At 39.7% G+C, this 20,809-nt stretch overlaps 1 protein-coding gene across 2 annotated transcripts in view; it reads left to right on the top strand.

Annotated features, from left to right (window-relative positions):
• The window catches only part of LOC139750100 (uncharacterized), a 369,373-nt gene that overhangs the window by 332,858 nt on the left and 15,706 nt on the right, over positions 1-20,809 (top strand). Inside the window, exon 1 of one of the 2 annotated variants that reach the window (XM_071664439.1) lies at positions 20,178-20,243. The exons of the other annotated variant lie outside the window; for it this stretch is intronic. The gene's annotated coding sequence lies outside the window, so the exon portion shown is untranslated. Of the gene's footprint in view, positions 1-20,177; positions 20,244-20,809 lie in introns of those variants that run through there. 2 annotated transcript variants of the gene reach the window in all.

Genomic DNA, 20,809 nt, shown 5'->3' with positions numbered 1-20,809 from the left:
GAGGGTGGTTGTTTTGTGTAGAATAAGTAATTATGAGACTTCGGAGAAAGTGATAAACAAGTAGCCAGAAATAAAGGACTGGGAGTAGGTAAATCCGTCCAAAGCTTATAACATGTTTGATTATTTGGTTTCACAATAGATATTTAAGACTTGTACCGATGTCCTGAATGGGCGAGAATATTCACGAGAAGGAACTTCGTAGCCTAGTCAAGAGATATTGAGTGACGGATAGTTTTAAGTACTTTAAAGATGCCAAACTTTTAGGTTTAAAAAAGATTGGCTGAGATGTTGCTTATTTACATATTTACTATCTGCAGTCATTCTACGTCCCTGTTGCCTGGACGCAGCAGATCAAACGATAAATCTCGGCTGCTAATAGGAATTAGGTGAGGTTTGACTCAGCTTCTTCTAGGCTATATGAAGCACAACTAAAAATCATCCAAACCTATGAGAACCTTACCTACCTTCCCAGGTACCCGAGAAAAGATCCACGTCTGTGGAATGCTATAAATGTCTGCATGAATAATAATCACTGGAATTTTCTAACTTTAACCCTCTATTTCACAAATGAAATGATTTAGTTCTTTTTTATGCAGTGGCATATATATATTTTTTTTTTCATTTTCGTACGATGGACGATTGATCTTGTGATAAATATTCAACAACTGCAGTTTCGTCAGTTTCGTCCCTACGGTATAATCACCGAAGGAATGACCAAAGTAAGACTTTGTCCAATAGTGGATGAATAAACAGTGCCGTCGTGTACTGAATTACTTCATGTCATTATGCTCTTGTTAATGAAGAACTTAATCATAACTTGGTCATAATTGTCTCTTTGCATGCACGACTTTTAAACATTCATACGATCGTAACGTGACGCACAGCTATGTGTTTTACATATAATGAAGGTATTTTCAAAGAACCTTTCTGCCATTAGTTAGTAGATGTCATGATTTCACTTGTTTCCTGGCAGGTCTACTAGTCGTGTTTAGGGTTCCGATTGATGAAACGAGGCTATGCAGGTCTGTCTGCTTAGTAGTAGAGTTGCTTTTGTACCTCAACTAAGGATAATCCTTGATATAATAAGTAAAAAAAGATTGGTGTAAATCTTTCTAATCAGAAGGGTCCAACTAGATTCTAAAAGCTTACATGAAATTCCAAGTCTTGAAACAGAGGCGTTTTTCATTCAGATATGGCCAAACACATGGGAACTCCTTCCTTAGGAAAACACAGCGGATGAGTTTAGCAAAAAAAAGAACATCAAACCTAAATATCTTACTACCTGAGAAAGGACACTTGGACACTAGATGGGTTCGTCCTCCTTGATCTTTGAAGTTAGACTAGACTGGACTCTCGTGATGATTAGGTAGTATACCTTTCCCAGCCTTAGCTCATCTCCATTCATTGATTAGTAATAAATCGTCTATATGAAATAAATCTGGATACACTGCTGATGTAAGAAGAGAATGATACGTTTGACTATTCGACTGAATTTAAAGGCGCGATGGAGAAGGCCAGAAAACATAGATTTATGTTATAATAATTTTTCGTGAAAAAGGAAAATAAGCAGAATTTCGCCTGTGATCTAATGAACTGAAATACGACGATTATGATCGTAGAGATCTACATATAAAGCATTAGTCACATAAGATGATATATATTTTTAAGCAATAACATCTTTGGATTCCATTTCTAATCGAAGACAATTTTATAGACTATCAGAATATTAGGAGATATGGAGCCAACTTGTGCTTTACTTTTCTTCTTTTGGTCGCCACATAGTCATCAAATAATTCTTCCATGATTATAAGGTATTGTGCAGGTTGCGTCTCAGTTTTCGTAACAGTTTTGGCAAGAGTGTATTTATAGACATTTAGTCCATCTTACACGTAACACTAAGCAAGAACAATAGGCCTTCTGTTTTAGAGATAAGCTTTCCTGTACTGACGCAACAACACGCAACGCTGAACCCCTACATAAGACACATAAGGGAATGTTTATGTACACGTATTAGAGGGTAAGGTTGGTACTCGCTCGTATATGACTTTTCTACTATTCAGAAAATAACAACCTCCTTTTTTTCTGCCTGGATGTTTCTTTCGTCATTTTTTGTACTTGTAGCTGGCCTTGCACAGACGACCATATCTATATTTCAAAGGTGTACGACAACTGTGAGTCAGTTGTATTTAGTAGGCTATAGAAGGTGGATGTTATCAGCGAACACATTAGGGGTACGGTATTTCCGTGATGTAAGGATCTAACGTGTGTGTGAATTATTGAGCCAACTACGCCTGAGCGTTCAGACGAAGGGTTGTTCGTCAAATAAGGTGAGAGTATGTATGCTAGTAGTAGTGGTAGCTGTAGGATGAGAAAGAATGTGATGAAAAGAGAATCTGGGACAGCAGACAGGAAAATTAGAATAGAAGATATGTACAAGGTAAGAGAGATGTGTGGTAATTTGATAGAATGTGGTTGAGAGAGCAGAAGAGGGTGTTGAAATGTTTTGGACATGGTGGAAGGAATGTGTGAGGAAAGGTTGACAAAGAAGATATATGTGTCAGAGGTGGAGGAAACAAAGAGAAGCGGAAGACCAAATTGTAGGTGAAAGGATGGAGTGAAAAAATTTTTTTGAGCGATCGGAGCCTAAAGATGCAGGAGGGAAGGCGTGCACAGAAGAGTGAATTGGAACGATATGGTATACTGGGGTCAACGTGCTGTCAATGGACTGAACCAGGGTATGTGATACGTCTGGAGTAAACCATGGAAAGGTCTGTAGTGCCTGGTTGTATATAGAGCTGTGATTTCGGTTCATTATACATGACAGCTAGGGAATTGATGTGGCTTTCTTCGTCTGTATCCTGGTGCTACGTTGCTAACGCAGGGGATGGCGATGCTGTTTTCTGTGGGGCTGGGTGACGCCGAAATGGATGAAGGCGAGCAAGTATAATATATATATATATATATATATATATATATATATATATATATATATATATATATATATATATATATATATATATATATGATTTCATTAAGACACAGTGGAGGTTTCGAAGTTTCCTTCCGTCGCCTAAACCATATATGAAAAAGAAAAATTCTTACTGAATAGGAACTGGCATTTCATACAACAAAAACCTATTGTAAAGCCTGAAGCCACGGCTGTTCGTCATTTATTCGTCATTTGCTTCAGTGATTTGCATTACAGGTATATATATTAAAATTTTATAAGGTATACGCATCGGATAGTCATCTTATTTAACAAATTCCCAGATTCTTAACTCCATACCAATCGCTGAAATTGTTTAGGAGTTTACTTGGTTTCATATCCTACTGAGTTTGTATTCTCAGCTGATTTTTTTTCTTTTTTTTTCCGAAACGTTGATCTTGAATGGAATGTTTTTTGTCTTTTCTAGCGTTTTCCCTCTTCTGTTGCCGAGTCATCACTATTGTCTTCACTGTACACAAAATCTCTTGATTCCACATTTGATATGTCTTGATTTTCTAATAATCGCCATCACCTGGCTCTTTCTTTAAACAGTGGCACTCCATCACCTGATATATTCATTTAATAATTTTAACTGTCAAAAGTATGGTGAAAAAAATATCTATAAGTAGATAAATTACTTTAGTTGTAGCTCCAATACAATGGCCCCATATTTTATAGTGCGAGCGTGCATGGTCTGGGAACTATTTTGAACACTTGACAAGTTCTTTTGTCTTCGAAAGTTAATTTTGACTTACGTTGACGTCCGTAACGACACCGGCATTCGTTAGTCTTTAAAGGACTACACAGTCAGGGCTTGTGTTAGTAGGTGTTTTAGGGTTCATTTTAATCGACAAAACTTCCTTTGGATAGTAAATCCCCAGAGACGTTGTTCCTGTGTTAAGGGATATGTAGTTAATAATATCAAGGTCACAGCTTTATTGCCTATCACCAGTTCCGGGGAGCCATTGAGGCACAACACATACGATAAAGTTCCAGTTTAAGAACACCACAGATTTAACTTAACAGATTTGTAAAGAATGCATAATAGTAGACTCATACTTAGTACAAGTAATTTGGATCTGCGACATCTCTCTCTCTCTCTCTCTCTCTCTCTCTCTCTCTCTCTCTCTCTCTCTCTCTCTCTCTCTCTCTCTCTCTCTCTCTCTCAATAATAATGGTAGTAGAGAGCTATGATGACCCAAGGAAAATGTGAAACAAAACCACGTGTAACATAGAATTCAGCGGTACCTAACATTACCTAATGATTTCACTTATAGGCCGAGATTTACTTCAATATTCTGTATCATCGAAATATACCAAAAACATTGTCGTCTACCTCCTTGTACCATACTGGTAGCTTGCTAGGACAAGAAAATACACACAAGCAACAACAGCATAGAGAAGAAACTCCCCAGCAACTAAATGCGAAAGTCACCACAATGTTCACATTTCTTTATATCACGTCGACAATAAGATATAATCAAGTTGTTGTGGAAAATTCGGTGAAGCTTTTATGGGTGTTATTGATCGCTAAAACTGTTTCAGTTGTTTTTAGCCGACATTTCCCGGTGATCATCATAGCCCTCTGTTCTAACATTATTCATTATTGTAGGATAAAATTTAACTCATTAAATCACATTCCTCCCGTCTAAATTACTTTTAGCATTGATGAACATTTCCTCCAAATCTGTAAGTAATTTCCGTGGTGCCCTTAAAATAGAACTTTACCGCATATTCTATCAATGTGTACTGTACAACATTTCGGATTAGAAAAGTAGAAGGGAAGCATATTTCTGATAAACAAATGATTTATTGCGCATCAGAAATGCCTGTTTACTTTTTGCATTTTTTCGACTTGTACGAAATCCTTAATCTATGACGATTTAGAGGAAATTATTAGATCTTGTTTATAAAGGTAAAGAAACTCGTAGTAAAGGTATATTTCGGTTATAAAGAGGCAACACAGATTCCAAAGAAACATATAGTTATAAAATAGCAATTGACTCTAACATAGGAACAAATGGGAAATGCAACGCAAAAGAGAGACTTGTGTAATGTCATCCTTTGAGATATATCAAAGCACTTGCCAAAGGATGTTGTCACCAACTTCACTGTAAATGTCATTTTCCAGAAAAACGAACAGGACGTCTTTTAATGGATGACCATTTGGGCAATGTATTAATATATATTTTCTTTCTTTCATACTATTCGCCATTTCCCGCGTTAGCGAGGTAGCGTTAAGAACAGAGGACTGGGCCTTTGAGGGAAAATCCTCATCTGGCCCCCTTCTCTGTTCCTTCTTTGAAAAAAAAAAAAAAAAAAAAACAAGAGGGGAGGATTTCCAGCCCCCCGCTCCCTTCCCTTTTAGTCGCCTTCTACGACACGCAAGGAATACGTGGGAAGTATTCTTTCGCCCCTATCCCAGGGATAATATATATATATATATATATATATATATATATATATACATATATATATATATATATATAGACTCAGGAATATCTTGATCACGCGCAAAATTGTGATCCTTTCCAATATATATATATATATATATATATATATATATATATATATATATATATATATATATATATATATATATATATATATATGTATATATATATATATATATATATATATATATATATATATATATATATATATGTATGTATATGTGTGTGTGTGTGTGTGTGTGTGTGTGTGTGTGTGAAAGAAATATATGATCTTTTATCTCGCACACACACACATTTACCTATCATCAAAGAAAACGAATGTTCTATTACCTTCACCGATAAATCCTGGGAGAGGAATTGCCTATATTCAGGAGCGACAGGTGACTGATGCTGTAACGTACTTATCAAGAATTAGATCCTCTCGTATAAGGCATTGCTGTGAGCCATTACCTGCTCGAGTCACTAGTGGATAGTCTGCCCACCTGCCCCTGTGGACCAGTAGCTGGTCTACTTAGCTGTACCTGTGGACCAGTAGATGGTTCACTCAGCGTCAACTGTGGACCAGTGGACTGTCCACCCAGCTTCACCTTCCCATCAACACCAGTGAGCTAATAGACGGTCCACTCAGCTGCACCTATGGACCCACTCAGCAGCACCTATGGACTAATAGATGGTCTACTGAGCAGCATCTTTGGCCCAGTTGATGGTCCACTCAGCAGCTCCTGTGGACAAATAGATGATGTCTCACCCAGCAGCACCTGTAGATCAATAGATGTCCTACCCAGCAACTGCTGTGGACCAATAGATGTCACACCAGTAGCATCTGTGGACCAGTAGATGGTCCACCCAGCAACACCTGTGGACCAGTAGATGGTCCACCCAGTAGCACCTGTGGACCAGTAGATGGTCCACCCAGTAGCACCTGTGGACCAGTAGATGGTCCACCCAGTAGCACCTGTGGACCAGTAGAAGGCCCACCCAGCAGCACCTGTGGACCAGTAGATGGTCCACCCAGCAGCACCTGTGGACTAGTGGATGATTCATCCAGCGCCACCCGCCACTAGAGTCAAAACTTAGGTTCACGGCACAGTGGAATAACAACATTAGGAAGATAATCTCTTTTGTAGTCTGTTGAATATATGAACTACTTAATGAAGGAAAGAGAGCTACATATATACGTATGTATCTCCGAGTATGTATATAAGCATGTATATACGTGGCAACACTTACTTGCGTGGGTATAATCATTAGATTTGTGACTACTACATACATTCTAGATAAGTGTCATGTAGATGAAAGTGATAAAAACGTGATCATGATTGCAGGCCAGTAATTGCAATTATGCTTAGACATGAAAATCTCTTTATCACAAAGAGTTTTCTGTTGCAATCTGAGAAAGGAAAGTGACGGGTGAGTAAAAGATAATATTAGATGTATAAACCAAGGAAGGTACTGAGAAATATGGCATATTATGCAAGGAAATGTAATGTAATGAAAATTTGTGAGACATGATTGGTAACAGAGGTGTTGTAGCAGGAAAATGCTTCGCAGTATATGAGATTTCTGTTTAATTAATTTACCAGATAATAGAACTCTTCACCAAAGCTGCTCCCCAAGTCATTAGTTCGTGGGATGCAAAAAGAGGGGCGGAAGCAAATTGGTTATCTGAAGCTCGTAACCCCGTGTGCGAGGTGCGCATTACGTGATGTGTGGTGCGTATTCAGTGGACTCGTGTGTCTTGTCAAATTTGGTGCATGTTGCGTGGAAATGAATTTTACGGCAAGGCTTCGTCTCGTGTGGAGCGGTATGTGCTGTAGGTTAGTTCGCACACTGAATTTTATGTTATAGGCACATATCAAGGCTAATCAATTAAAATCATAACATCTATTGATATGCTGAATTCCTTGTCATAAGATTAAGACAATTACATATAGCATTTTTCAAAGACAGATTCATAAGTTCCAAAGTTGTGCAGATTATATATATATATATAAATATATATATATATATATATATATATATATATATATATATATATATATATATATATATATATATATAATTTTTTTTCATATTGAGCCCTACCTGGCAGCTGACAAGTCCAAGGGAACGTCTAACCATATGTCTGAAAGAAATTCTGAAGTACATGATATATCTATACACAACTTTATTATGGCAAAAATAAACATCGCGATTTCATCAAATATGAGACATTATCTTGCTTTATTGCATCTTACAAATATGAGATGACTAATGCATCCTTACTATGGAGGAATTAATTCCCTCTAAGTGTAAAAATTAAATACATCAATTCTTCGAAACGCCTGGGTTGAAATGTTGCGAAATTCATGTTGGTCGCTCTAACTTCCCCGGGAAATATATTTTACCTTCCTTTCGATGATCTACAAAAAATATTGGATATTGCTGGGAGATTTGTTTCGGTAATTGTGTTTTGTTTCCACCAATTGCATACTGCCAAAATGGCGAAATGAGAAACATGTTGTTAGTATATTTTGACTGCAATACTGAACATTGAAATTCTTGGCTCTTACGTAAAAATAGATGAAGTTTTCACAGTTTTTGCTTTGTGTGTGTGTGTGTGTGTGTGTGTGTGTGTGTGTGTGTGTGTTTGTGTTTAACTTACTCGTACCATTTTTTTGTGTGTGCGATCATTCTCTCTGTTACATTTGATATTTGTAGAGAAAAAAAGATACTCTAGATCACGCTTCCATGGTCTAAACCACAACTTCTGAATGCAAGAAGTCTATTGATAGGCGTTTCTTGGAAATTCATACGATAATTTTGTGGTGCCCTCAAACCAAAATATTCCTTAAATGTATTATATGCCTCAGTGGTTGTCTGAAACTTGTACTAACAAAGCTGGTTTACTGTGAACTTTGATATTAATCAACACATTTCAATGGGATTTTTTTCAGTTAGAATGAGCCATGCAACAGAAGTAACATGTTCCTTTTCAGTATATCTTTAAACTCCTTTCGTTGATTGGTTCGTTATGTGGGCTTCAGAGGTCTCTCGACTGCCAAGATCATTTAAAGCGGTTCGCTCTAACTCTCATACCCACCAACTGAAAAATTTTGATCACCTTCAGGTGTTCGAATGCTCCAAAATGACACACCCTTTCTGCATATAGTCATTGATCACTGGTATTGGAACCGCTACTCGTATTTCATCCATCCAGAACGAGGAAAGTTAGATAATTAGACTCTTTCTGTGGATGGCCGGGAGTGGTTAAGGAGTGGAGTAGGTGTTGCACAGAACTGGGCGTCGAGGATATTGCTGTGGCATTGTCTTTGAAGCATTTTTATTTCTCTGTGCAGGTGTTGAATTTTTGGTTGCTAAGCAGCCGCTGATTGCCCTGTCCTTTGTTTTGTGTGGTTCATAGTTCTATCACGCTGATTTTGAAAGAGTGGATGACCAGGTAGAGGAGGCATAGTATAGAGCAGATGAATTGTTTATAAAAGATACCGGTAGATTTTTTTACCTATGTATCTATAACCTGATAGTCTCTCACCCCAACTCTCATTTGCCCTTTTTTTCACCTCTTGCACCTTTCTTTTGACCTCCTGTCTCTTTCTTTTATACTTCTCCCACTCAATTGCATTTTTTCCCTGCAAAAATCGTCCAAATGCCTCTCTCTTCTCTTTCACTAATACTCTTACTTCTTCATCCCATCACTCACTACCCCTTCTAAACAGCCCACCTCCCACTCTTCTCATGCCACAAGCATCTTTTGCGCAATCCATCACTGATTCCCTAAATACATCCCATTCCTCCCCCACTCCCCTTACTTCCATTGTTCTCACCTTTTTCCATTCTGTACACAGTCTCTCCTGGTACTTCCCCACACAGGTCTCCTTCCCAAGCTCACTTACTCTCACCACCTTCTTCACCCCAACATTCACTCCTCTTTTCTGAAAACCCATACTAATCTTCACCTTAGCCTCCACAAGATAATGATCAGACATCCCTCCAGTTGCACCTCTCAGCACATTAACATCCAAAAGTCTCTCTTTCGCACGCCTGTCAATTAACACGTAATCCAATAACGCTCTCTGGCCAGTAAATTTTAGGGAGAATAAAAAGATGTTCTGGAAGGAGGTAAATAGGGTGCGTAAGACAAGGGAGCAAATGGGAACTTCAGTGAAGGGCGTAAATGGGGAGGTGATAACAAGTAGTGGTGATGTGAGAAGGAGATGGAATGAGTATTTTGAAGGTTTGTTGAATGTGTCTGATGACAGAGTGGCAGATATAGGGTGTTTTGGTCGAGGTGGTGTGCAAAGTGAGAGGGTTAGGGAAAATGATTTGGTAAACAGAGAAGAGGTAGTAAAAGCTTTGCGGAAGATGAAAGCCGGCAAGGCAGCAGGTTTGGATGGTATTGCAGTGGAATTTATTAAAAAAGGGGGTGACTCTATTGTTGACTGGTTGGTAAGGTTATTTAATGTATGTATGACTCATGGTGAGGTGCCTGAGGATTGGCGGAATGCGTGCATAGTGCCATTGTACAAAGGCAAAGGGGATAAGAGTGAGTGCTCAAATTACAGAGGTATAAGTTTGTTGAGTATTCCTGGTAAATTATATGGGAGGGTATTGATTGAGAGGGTGAAGGCATGTACAGAGCATCAGATTGGGGAAGAGCAGTGCGGTTTCAGAAGTGGTAGAGGATGTGTGGATCAGGTGTTTGCTTTGAAGAATGTATGTGAGAAATACTTAGAAAAGCAAATGGATTTGTATGTAGCATTTATGGATCTGGAGAAGGCATATGATAGAGTTGATAGAGATGCTCTGTGGAAGGTATTAAGAATATATGGTGTGGGAGGCAAGTTGTTAGAAGCAGTGAAAAGTTTTTATCGAGGATGTAAGGCATGTGTACGTGTAGGAAGAGAGGAAAGTGATTGGTTCTCAGTGAATGTAGGTTTGCGACAGGGGTGTGTGATGTCTCCATGGTTGTTTAATTTGTTTATGGATGGGGTTGTTAGGGAGGTAAATGCAAGAGTCCTGGAAAGAGGGGCAAGTATGAAGTCTGTTGGGGATGAGAGAGCTTGGGAAGTGAGTCAGTTGTTGTTCGCTGATGATACAGCGCTGGTGGGTGATTCATGTGAGAAACTGCAGAAGCTGGTGACTGAGTTTGGTAAAGTGTGTGGAAGAAGAAAGTTAAGAATAAATGTGAATAAGAGCAAGGTTATTAGGTACAGTAGGGTTGAGGGTCAAGTCAATTGGGAGGTGAGTTTGAATGGAGAAAAACTGGAGGAAGTGAAGTGTTTTAGATATCTGGGAGTGGATCTGTCAGCGGATGGAACCATGGAAGCGGAAGTGGATCATAGGGTGGGGGAGGGGGCGAAAATTTTGGGAGCCTTGAAAAATGTGTGGAAGTCGAGAACATTATCTCGGAAAGCAAAAATGGGTATGTTTGAAGGAATAGTGGTTCCAACAATGTTGTATGGTTGCGAGGCGTGGGCTATGGATAGAGTTGTGCGCAGGAGGATGGATGTGCTGGAAATGAGATGTTTGAGGACAATGTGTGGTGTGAGGTGGTTTGATCGAGTAAGTAACGTAAGGGTAAGAGAGATGTGTGGAAATAAAAAGAGCGTGGTTGAGAGAGCAGAAGAGGGTGTTTTGAAATGGTTTGGGCACATGGAGAGAATGAGTGAGGAAAGATTGACTAAGAGGATATATGTGTCGGAGGTGGAGGGAACGAGGAGAAGAGGGAGACCAAATTGGAGGTGGAAAGATGGAGTGAAAAAGATTTTGTGTGATCGGGGCCTGAACATGCAGGAGGGTGAAAGGAGGGCAAGGAATAGAGTGAATTGGAGCGATGTGGTATACAGGGGTTGACGTGCTGTCAGTGGAGTGAATCAAGGCATGTGAAGCGTCTGGTGTAAACCATGGAAAGCTGTGTAGGTATGTATATTTGCTTGTGTGGACGTGTGTATGTACATGTGTATGGGGGGGGGGGGGTTGGGCCATTTCTTTCGTCTGTTTCCTTGCGCTACCTCGCAAACGCGGGAGACAGCGACAAAGTATAAAAAAAAAAAGAAAAAAAAAAAATCTATAACCTATGTATCTTAAGCCGTAAGGCAAGGCAATCGCATAGCATTCATCGCAGGAACTTTTTAGAGTTAAGGATAAAGAGTCATGTGAGTTAAACGTTGTCGAGAGTTATGTGATACAGAAAGAAAGCACACCCACCTGAGCTACAGAGTGGACTTGACAGCTACTGTTGTACTAGCTCACCGGATAGTTGTTTCTGACCTTCCTAAAACCCATGGGTAGTATGGCGCGGGTATATGGAATGTTTGTAATGGCGGCGCAGTGAGCTAGCACTTTAATGGCTGTCAAGATCAACTCCTAGGCCCAAGTGTGTATTTTACATCTGCTTCAGTACCTGTTGGCTGCTGGCTGGCATTCAGTTAAACACACTGTCTCCCTTTCACGCACAACACTTGACAAAATATAACCCACAAGACCCGATAGCCTTACCTGATGGCAAAATTTCGTCGTTAGTAAAGATGTGAAAATCGATCAGTATTCTTTACGAACAACTATGCCTCTTCGTCTACCTGATCATCCACCCTTTCAAAAGCGGGCACTGCAAAGGCACACACCACACAAATCGGGAGTCTTCACCCCCCACAGGCCAGTTTGGACCCAGGCTCTTAGATGGGATTTTTGGTCAAGCAAGCTGTTGAAAGCCGCAGACTGCTGGCCATCATAATTTCAGCAGCACAAAGAATCAAAAATACCTTTGATACAAATACACCTCAACAGCTACTTCTTTATACATCTCAACATAAAATGATATTACACATAGTTCTGGTAGTTTGATGATAATGCAACAGTCTGTCTTTTCTGGTCCTTCAGTAACTTTATCACTCAAGTCGCAAAGGCGTATAATCATTCACTGTCATGTTAAAAAGAGTAAATCTCCTTTGCTAAGTTGTAACAGTTCAGGAAGGTGTAACAGTTTAAGATTAATCCAGACTTATAGGCACTGAGGCAAATGAGGTGTGTCTTTCAAGAAAACCTGTACGGTCAAACCTCCCTGAAAACCTAAATCCACAAAAAAAAATTAATTAAGATGGAATCAGATTTCTTTCATAGTGTCATTAATTCTTTTTTCTTGTCCTACTAATTTTTTTCAATACATTTTTAAAATATCTTTTAATTTCTTTTTATGCTCGTTTAGATGGCAGTCTTTGATCAATATACAGGGCAATTCGTTCATTTGGAATGACGAAGTCTCCTTAAAAGACTGATTTACAATCACACGTGTACCTACACATATGGTCTTATGTATGCACATTTACACTTACCCGTTAGTATATATACCTACAGTTACACCCAGTCATATATAACTATCATTCAAACTCAGTGAAACATACCAAAATTATACGTACTTGTCATTGTACATATAATTATTCATACGAGCAAGTACCAACATACTTTTCCTATATTTTTACATTACAGTAATCATAGATACCTTTATGCGTACATGCCCACTGTCGTACATACATGTATAGTATACACATCCATTTGCATTGCGTTGTTATGGAAACATATTGACTTATTTCCATAAACATACAGACATACATACATCGTACATAGGTGCTTGCATACAAACATCCTAACATACACTCATCATCCCTACGCACATAAAAAGCCTCTCCCGTGCACTGGGGAAAATCACAGAAAACGAGACTCGAATTCCGCCGCTTTGAATTTAAAACGACGACTGAAGCGGAATCTACGACTTAAACGATTCCCTTGGTATATTACAGACTTAAATGATTTAATTCTTCGATCAGACAAGAATAGTTGTTTAGTTGGGTTAAGAAAAAAGAATTATAGATTCGTTCGTGAATAATTCATGCTTCGCCGCTTCATTTGATTGTGCAAGTATATCATGCAGAACTTGCCAATCACAAGCCTGAGCTGGTATGGATTGGGCTCGTATATCGCAGTAATCAATGGCTTTGACAAGAAAAGCTTTCGTCCTTTTAACTTAAAAGCCAAAAAGGGCAAAGCAATGTTTTTTATTCGCTGATTTATGCCCGCAGTGAAAACGTTCAAGATTTTTTTAGTTTTACGTTTTCAAAACATTGTATGAATTCAGGTTTATATATATATATATATATATATATATATATATATATATATATATATATATATATATATATATATATATATATATATGTATATGTTGGATGTTAATGTGCTGAGAGGTGCAACTGGAGGGAAGTCTGATCATTATCTTGTGGAAGCGAACTTGAAGATTTGTAGAGGTTTTCAGAATAGAAGAGAATGTTGGGGTGAAGAGAATGGTGAGAGTAAGTGAGCTTGGGAAGGAGACTTGTGTGAGGAAGGACGTAAGGGGAGTGGGGGAGGAATGGGATGTATTTAGGGAAGCGGTGATGGCTTGCGCAAAAGATGCTTGTGGCATGAGAACCGTGGAAGGTGGGCAGATTAGAAAGGGCAGTGAGTGTTCGGATGAAGAAGTAAGATTATTAGTGAAAGAGAAGAGAGAGGCATTTGGACGATTTTTGCAGGGATATAATGCAAATGACTGGGAGGTGTATAAAAGAAAGAGGCAGGTCAAGAGAAAGGTGCAAGAGGTGAAAAAGAGGGCAAATGAGAGTTGGGGTGAGAGAGTATCATTAGATTCTAGGGAGAATAAAAAGATGTTATGGAAGGAGGTAAGTAAAGTGCGTATGACAAGGGAACAAATGAGAATCTTAGTGAAGGGGGCTAATGGGGAGGTGATAACAAGTAGTGGTGATGTGAGAAGGAGATGGAGTAAGTATTTTGAAGGTTTGTTGGATGTGTTTGATGATAGAGTGGCAGATATAGGATGTTTTGGTCGAGGTGTTATGCAAAGTGAGAAGGTTAGGGAAAATTATTTGGTAAACAGAGAAGAGGTAGTAAAAGCTTTGCGGAAGATGAAAGCCAGCAAGGCAGTGGGTTTGGATGGTATTGCAGTAGAATTTATTAAAAAAGGGGGTGACTGTATTGTTGACTGGTTGGTAAGATTATTTAATGTATGTATGACTCATGGTGAGGTGCCTGAGGTTTGGCGGAATGCTTGCATAGTGCCATTGTACTAAGGCAAAGGGGATAAAAGTGAGTGCTCAAATTACAGAGGTATAAGTTTGTTGAGTATTCCTGGGAAATTATATGGGAGGGTATTGATTGAGAGGGTGAAGGCATGTACGGAGCATCAGATTGGGGAAGAGTTTCAGAAGTGGTAGAGGATGTGTGGATCAGGTGTTTGCTTTGAAGAATGAATGTGAGAAATACTTAGAAAAGCAAATGGATTTGTCTGTAGCATTTATGGATCTGGAGAAGGCATATGATAGAGTTGATAGAGATGCTCTCTGGAAGGTACTAAGAATATATGGTGTGGGAGGCAAGTTGTTAGAAGCAGTGAAAAGTTTTTATCGAGGATGTAAGGCATGTGTACGTGTAGGAAGAGAGGAAAGTGATTGGTTTTCAGTGAATGTTGGTTTGCGGCAGGGGTGCGTGATGTTTCCATGGTTGTTTAATTTGTTTATGGATGGGGTTATTAGGGTGGTGAATGCAAGAGTTTTGGAAAGAGGGGCAAATATGCAGTCTGTTGTGAATGTGAGAGCTTGGGAAGTGAGTCAGTTGTTGTTCGCTGATGATACACCGCTGGTGGCTGATTCGGGTGAGAAACTGCAGAAGCTGGTGACTGAATTTGGTAAAGTGTGTGAAAGAAGAAAGCTGAGAGTAGATGTGAATAAGAGCAAGGTTATTAGGTACAGTAGGGTTGATGGACAAGTCAATTGGGAGGTAAGTTTGAATGTATAAAAACTGGAGGAAGTGAAGTGTTTTAGATATCTGGGAGTGGATTTGGCAGCGGATGGAGCCATGGAAGCAGAAGTGAATCATACGGTGGGGGAGGGGGGGGGGGAGTTCTGAGAGCGTTGAAAAATGTGTGGAAGTCGAGAACGTTATCATTGAAAGCAAAAATGGGTATGTTTGAAGGAATAGTGGTTCCAACAATGATATATGGTTGCGAGGCGTGGGCTATAGATAGAGTTGCGCGGAGGAGGGTGGATGTACTGGAAATGAGATGTTTGAGGACAATATGTGGCGTGAGGTGGTTTGATCGAGTAAGAAATGAAAGGCTAAGAGAGATGTGTGGTAATAAAAAGAGTGTGGTTGAGAGAGCAGAAGAGGGTGTTTTGAAATGGTTTGGTCACATGGAGAGAATGAGGAGAGATTGACAAAGAGGATATATGTGTCAGAGGTGGAGGGAACGAGGAGAAGTGGGAGACCAAATTGGAGGTCGAAAGACGGAGTGAAGGGGATTTTGAGTGATCGGGGCCTGAACATGCAGGAGGGTGAAAGGCGTGCAAGGAATAGAGTGAATTGGAACGATGTGGTATACCGGGGTCGACGTGCTGTCAATGGATTGAACAAGGGCATGTGACGCGTCTGGGGTAAACCATGGGAAGTTCTGTGGGGCCTGGATGTGGAAAGGGAGATGTGGTTTCGGTGCATTATACATGACAGCTAGAGACTGAGTGTGAACGAATGTGGCCTTTGTTGTCTTTTCCTAGCGCTACCTCGCGCACATTTCGGGGGAGGGGGCTGTTATTTCATGTGTGGCGGGGTGGTGACGGGAATGAATAAAGGCAGACAGTATGAATTATGTACATGTGTATATATGTATATGTCTGTGTATGTATATATGTATACGTTGAGATGTATAGGTATGTATATTTGCGTGTGTGGACGTGTATGTATATACATGTGTATGTGGGTTGGTTAGGCCATTTCTTTAGTCTGTTTCCTTGCGCTACCTCGCTAACGCGGGAGACAGCGACAAAGCAAAATAAATAGATAATATATATATATATATATATATATATATATATATATATATATATATATATATATATATATATATATTCCTATGAGTCCACGGGGAAAATGAAACACGATAAGTTCCCAAGTGCACTTTCGTGTAATAATCACATCATCAAGGGAGACACGAGAAATATAAGTCAGTTGATATACATCGAGGAGACGAAGCTAGGACGCCATTTGGTAAACATGCGGTTTTCAAATTAAGCATTCAGATGATACAGGATAGATAAATTTGAATACATCAAAGCAAACGTCAGCATTAAGCGCGCTTTGCTGAAAATAGCAAAAGAAACCTTGAAAGTTTTATAGTTCTGTCAGAAGTAAGACAGACATTACGCAATCATTTGGGCCATACGTTACAGAAAATTGTTGACTTTATTCAAGACAACGAAGCCATGGCAAAATTTTTAAAAGATTTTTATGGCATCTGTATTTACAGTTGAAATATAACTTATGTCCTGAATCCATATTCATTGCTAAAAAAGGGGTGGGGGACGTTTCGCAACCTATTGAAATTCCAGATAAAGATTCTCTATCAGCGCTCAGTGGTATGAGTTGATAAAACAGAAGGCGCAGATAGGTCTTATCCGAGGACACTGAAGAGGCGGAAAATGAGCTCGTTAAACAATTGGCTGCTCTTTTCAAAAAGTCACTTGCAACGGGAAATGTTCTTGAGGACTGGAAATTTGTCAGTGTAACACCTATATTCAAGAGAAGTAATAAATCGCTCCAGAGGAATCATCGTCCAATTACCTTAACTCTGTAGTTGGTAAGCTAATGGGAACCAGCATTTAGGATGAGATTGCAATCCACTTACAGGACCATAAACAATTCCTAGTATGATTTTCGACGAAATCGCTCTTTCGCCAAATCTACTCGATTTCTTTTACGAAATGACTTATATGTTTGATAAAAGTATAGCAGTTGATGGCATCCACTTAAATATTCAAAAAAGTATTTGGTAAAGTTTCTCATCAAAGACTGGTAACAAAAGTTAAGTCACATGGAATAGATCCGATTGCACTTTGGTGGTTAAGAAACTGGCTGACTGCTAACATCTGTGCGCGCGTACGTAAATCATTATTCTTTTTTCTCTCTTTTGCTTTCGTTTTCTTTTAGCAACCTGTCTTGTATTTACTTGGGCTTGATGTCCATGTATATTACTGAATGTGTTCGTGCAGCCAGCCAGTAAATGTAGATGAATCCTTTACAGTATCTGAGTTTTACTGAACTGGAGACATGAAATGTTCATTTACATCAGCTACGCCTTCCACTTTGCCTCCGGAGGAAGGTCCTTCCATGGAATATTTCTTCAGGGCCTCTCGAACTGCACCAGACTCCACCTGAATCCTAAGGTCGATTCGACCTTCTGCCACGGAGGTGCACAAAAGAGCATGTAGGCAGCACAGACATGTGAAGTCCCATCGGCCTCTGGTTTCGTTATCTACCAGTTTGTGTTCTATCAACTACATTTTAGCTCTAGGTAGATAACGTTAGGATGAGCAAGGTGCTTCTCTCCCTGACCACCCTCCATTCCCTCCGGCATAAATATGACGGCAGAATGGAGGAAAAAAGAATGTGCTTCCGAAGCGAAACAGACATGAAATTCTCGAGGAAAGGATAAATAAGAATACTTATCGGTGTCTATCTGTATTGGATTACATTCGGAACTTCGTTTATATCTCGCGTTACAAAGGTCTGAAACAGTAGCACAGTACGTGTGTTTGTTAGGATGACGAAGGGAAATTGTTGAGGACAAAGGCTACATGTCGTGCGAGACCACTGGAAGCGCTGATTTGTATCATTGCTGTAATCTGACAGTGATTCTAACGAGAAGGGACGTCTCCAATACCATCGGAGTGAAGGAAAATGTGTTTCTGTATATATGTACGTATTTTTGTCACTGTTCATTTACTAATTGGCCAAACTGATGATGCATTTGTCTTTTTTTTGTAAGGTTTTGGAGGTATTTTCTTTCAATGTCAAACAGGTCTGTCTGGAAAGTGACATGCCCTACATTAATATTACATCTTTTGGCTTATAACTTTCATTTCATTTGTTCCGTTAACTATATTGCCTTGTGTTTCAGAATTGTCTTTATGAGTTACGTTGTCGACCTTATCAGAATTCGTAGAAACTTGTATGAAGTCCCCACGCAGTTTATGCTTCCTAAAAGAGAATTAATCCTCTTAGCTCCTCTAAAAACGAGCCCCTCTCCTTGTCCCGAAGTTTAAGTCCTCCGTTCTCTATGCATATGAAGTTAAGTTTTAACGCATATCCTACGACATACCACAGTGAGTGAAAGGAATGATTGTGGAGGAAGTTTGCGAGCTGCAGAGAGCTTTCCTCGTTACCAGTCATAGAATAAGGACTTCTATTCACATACCTGATCAGTATATTCAGATACAGATAAATGTCTCCTGATAATTCTTCTCCATCTGTTATAATCGAGTAAACGTCTGGGTGCTGTTGTGCTGCAACTCAGCCATCACCTAGAGAGACCTGGTCGTTTCTCGTCTTCGTTTATGCTCAGCAGATATCTATCATACAGTGTTCTCAGCCACGTCACACGACCTGGAGCACCCATACTAATGACTTGCGATGCCCTCTCACTTTACCCCCAGCCACCTCCACTTATCGTATACGTGATCCCTCAATCCCTGAACTAGCTTACCCCATCTTTGCCGTTCCCCTTCAATTCATAAATGGGCTTATCCCACTCTTCACGTGCCCTCAGCAAGTCCATAAACTGGAATATGCTATACCATATGGCTATTTCCCTATGCTAACCTCCTCTACTAACCCCACTGAGGTGCTTCACTCTCCTATAAAGTCTTCCGTTCTTCCTTAGTGACCTATCTCACCTGTGCTGGTCTCCACCACTCACCTCGGACCATAACTACCTCCTCATAATGAAACATCGACACCACCGTGGCACGGATGGAGACATCTGTCCACCAGTCGATGAAGAAAAAACTATGCTGGCCATAGCCTAAGGTCCTGGCCTCGCTTTAGGTACTTTGGGGATCCATGTATATTCATGAATAATTATGGCCGAGTTTCCAGCACCGTCGGGAATAGAGATAAAAACAATATATTCTGGTTAGCTGACACTTGAATAGTTTCTCTTTGTTTTGTCAGATTCAATCCTCCTTTCATATATCACCTGTTTAACATTAACAGTTATCACGCAATGATAGTGGAAGAGTTTGTAATTACTTCAGTCGACTACGTTCGGCATGAAAGATGTAATGATTCAATCCTAAACCTTATCGATTTAAAGTGTCTGATATTCTGCTTGCATGCCTGTGACGTGGTTAGGAAGAATCCTTAATGCACGGACTTCACGGAAATTAATTTCTTATGGTACACAACGACGCTTCCCCTAATATTAGAACTTTGTATAAACTTTATTCCGTCTCCAAGCAAACCTTCTTCAACGAGACGATCGGCAGAGAATTTTGCTTTATGGTTTAGATATACATCAGTTTTTTTTTCAGTCAGTTACGATGCAAAAGAAAAAAATCGATACACTCTGTATCAGCCATGGTTGACTTGAGTTCCTCGAGTGTCATGGTCACTTGTAGACCGATCTCAGCCATACTTGGCCTATACCTTCTGCTTCCCCCTCCCCTGGATCATTTATGGGAAGGCGGATGGTCCTATTAAGCTTAATCTTCTCGAAAATTAACTGATTATATATATATATATATATATATATATATATATATATATATATATATATATATATATATATATATATATATACATAATGATCGTGAGTGATTGAATTTTGGCGCGCTTTGATGTAGGTGGCGCTGGTGTAGGGACAGAGGCCTAGTTTTCAAACGACAGTTGTAACGTTCACCCAGGCGAGAGAAAAAACAACAGTGCAGGTATGTGATCGTGATAGGGGATGGGGACGTGGCGTGTATGTAAGTGAAACTCTGAAGATAGTTTGGAGAATGTGTAGGCCGTAATAGTAATTGGAATATATCGAGACTTGCAGAAATCTTGGGTGGGTTATGGTGCTGAGTAACGGCTGGTGTGGAGACGGTTGGCGCGTCCTTAATTTCGTGGCTGTTGGACTGTTTGGCTGGTGTCGGAAACCTGGTCGCATTACTGAATATGCGCAGCCAAGGGCAGTGAAATTCACCAAGGTGTCCACGGTGTGGAGAGTTTGGCGCTAGATCTGGTTTAGTTATCCTAAGGCAACTTGACATTCTCCTGCTAGGTGCTGTGTTATCTTAAGCTATAAGTGCGTCAATATTGATGGTAAGGATAGTGCCAACTAAAACTCAGGAGTGGAGCGTGAGTACTGATTGCTTGACGTATCATGGTTGATTGTGTTTAAACAAGGTGGTTCAGTGGCCTTTAAAGTGTTACTTTTCTGTGAATTGTGTTACGGAGAGGAATCAAAGGAAGGGGTCAACTAATTCATGTAACTGGTGCTATGAACCTA

The sequence above is a fragment of the Panulirus ornatus genome, chromosome 9 (genome assembly GCF_036320965.1).
Source record: "Panulirus ornatus isolate Po-2019 chromosome 9, ASM3632096v1, whole genome shotgun sequence".
NCBI lineage: Eukaryota > Metazoa > Arthropoda > Malacostraca > Decapoda > Palinuridae > Panulirus > Panulirus ornatus.
The sequence above is the reverse complement of the archived record's forward strand: the minus strand, read 5'-3'. Positions and strand labels throughout refer to the sequence as shown.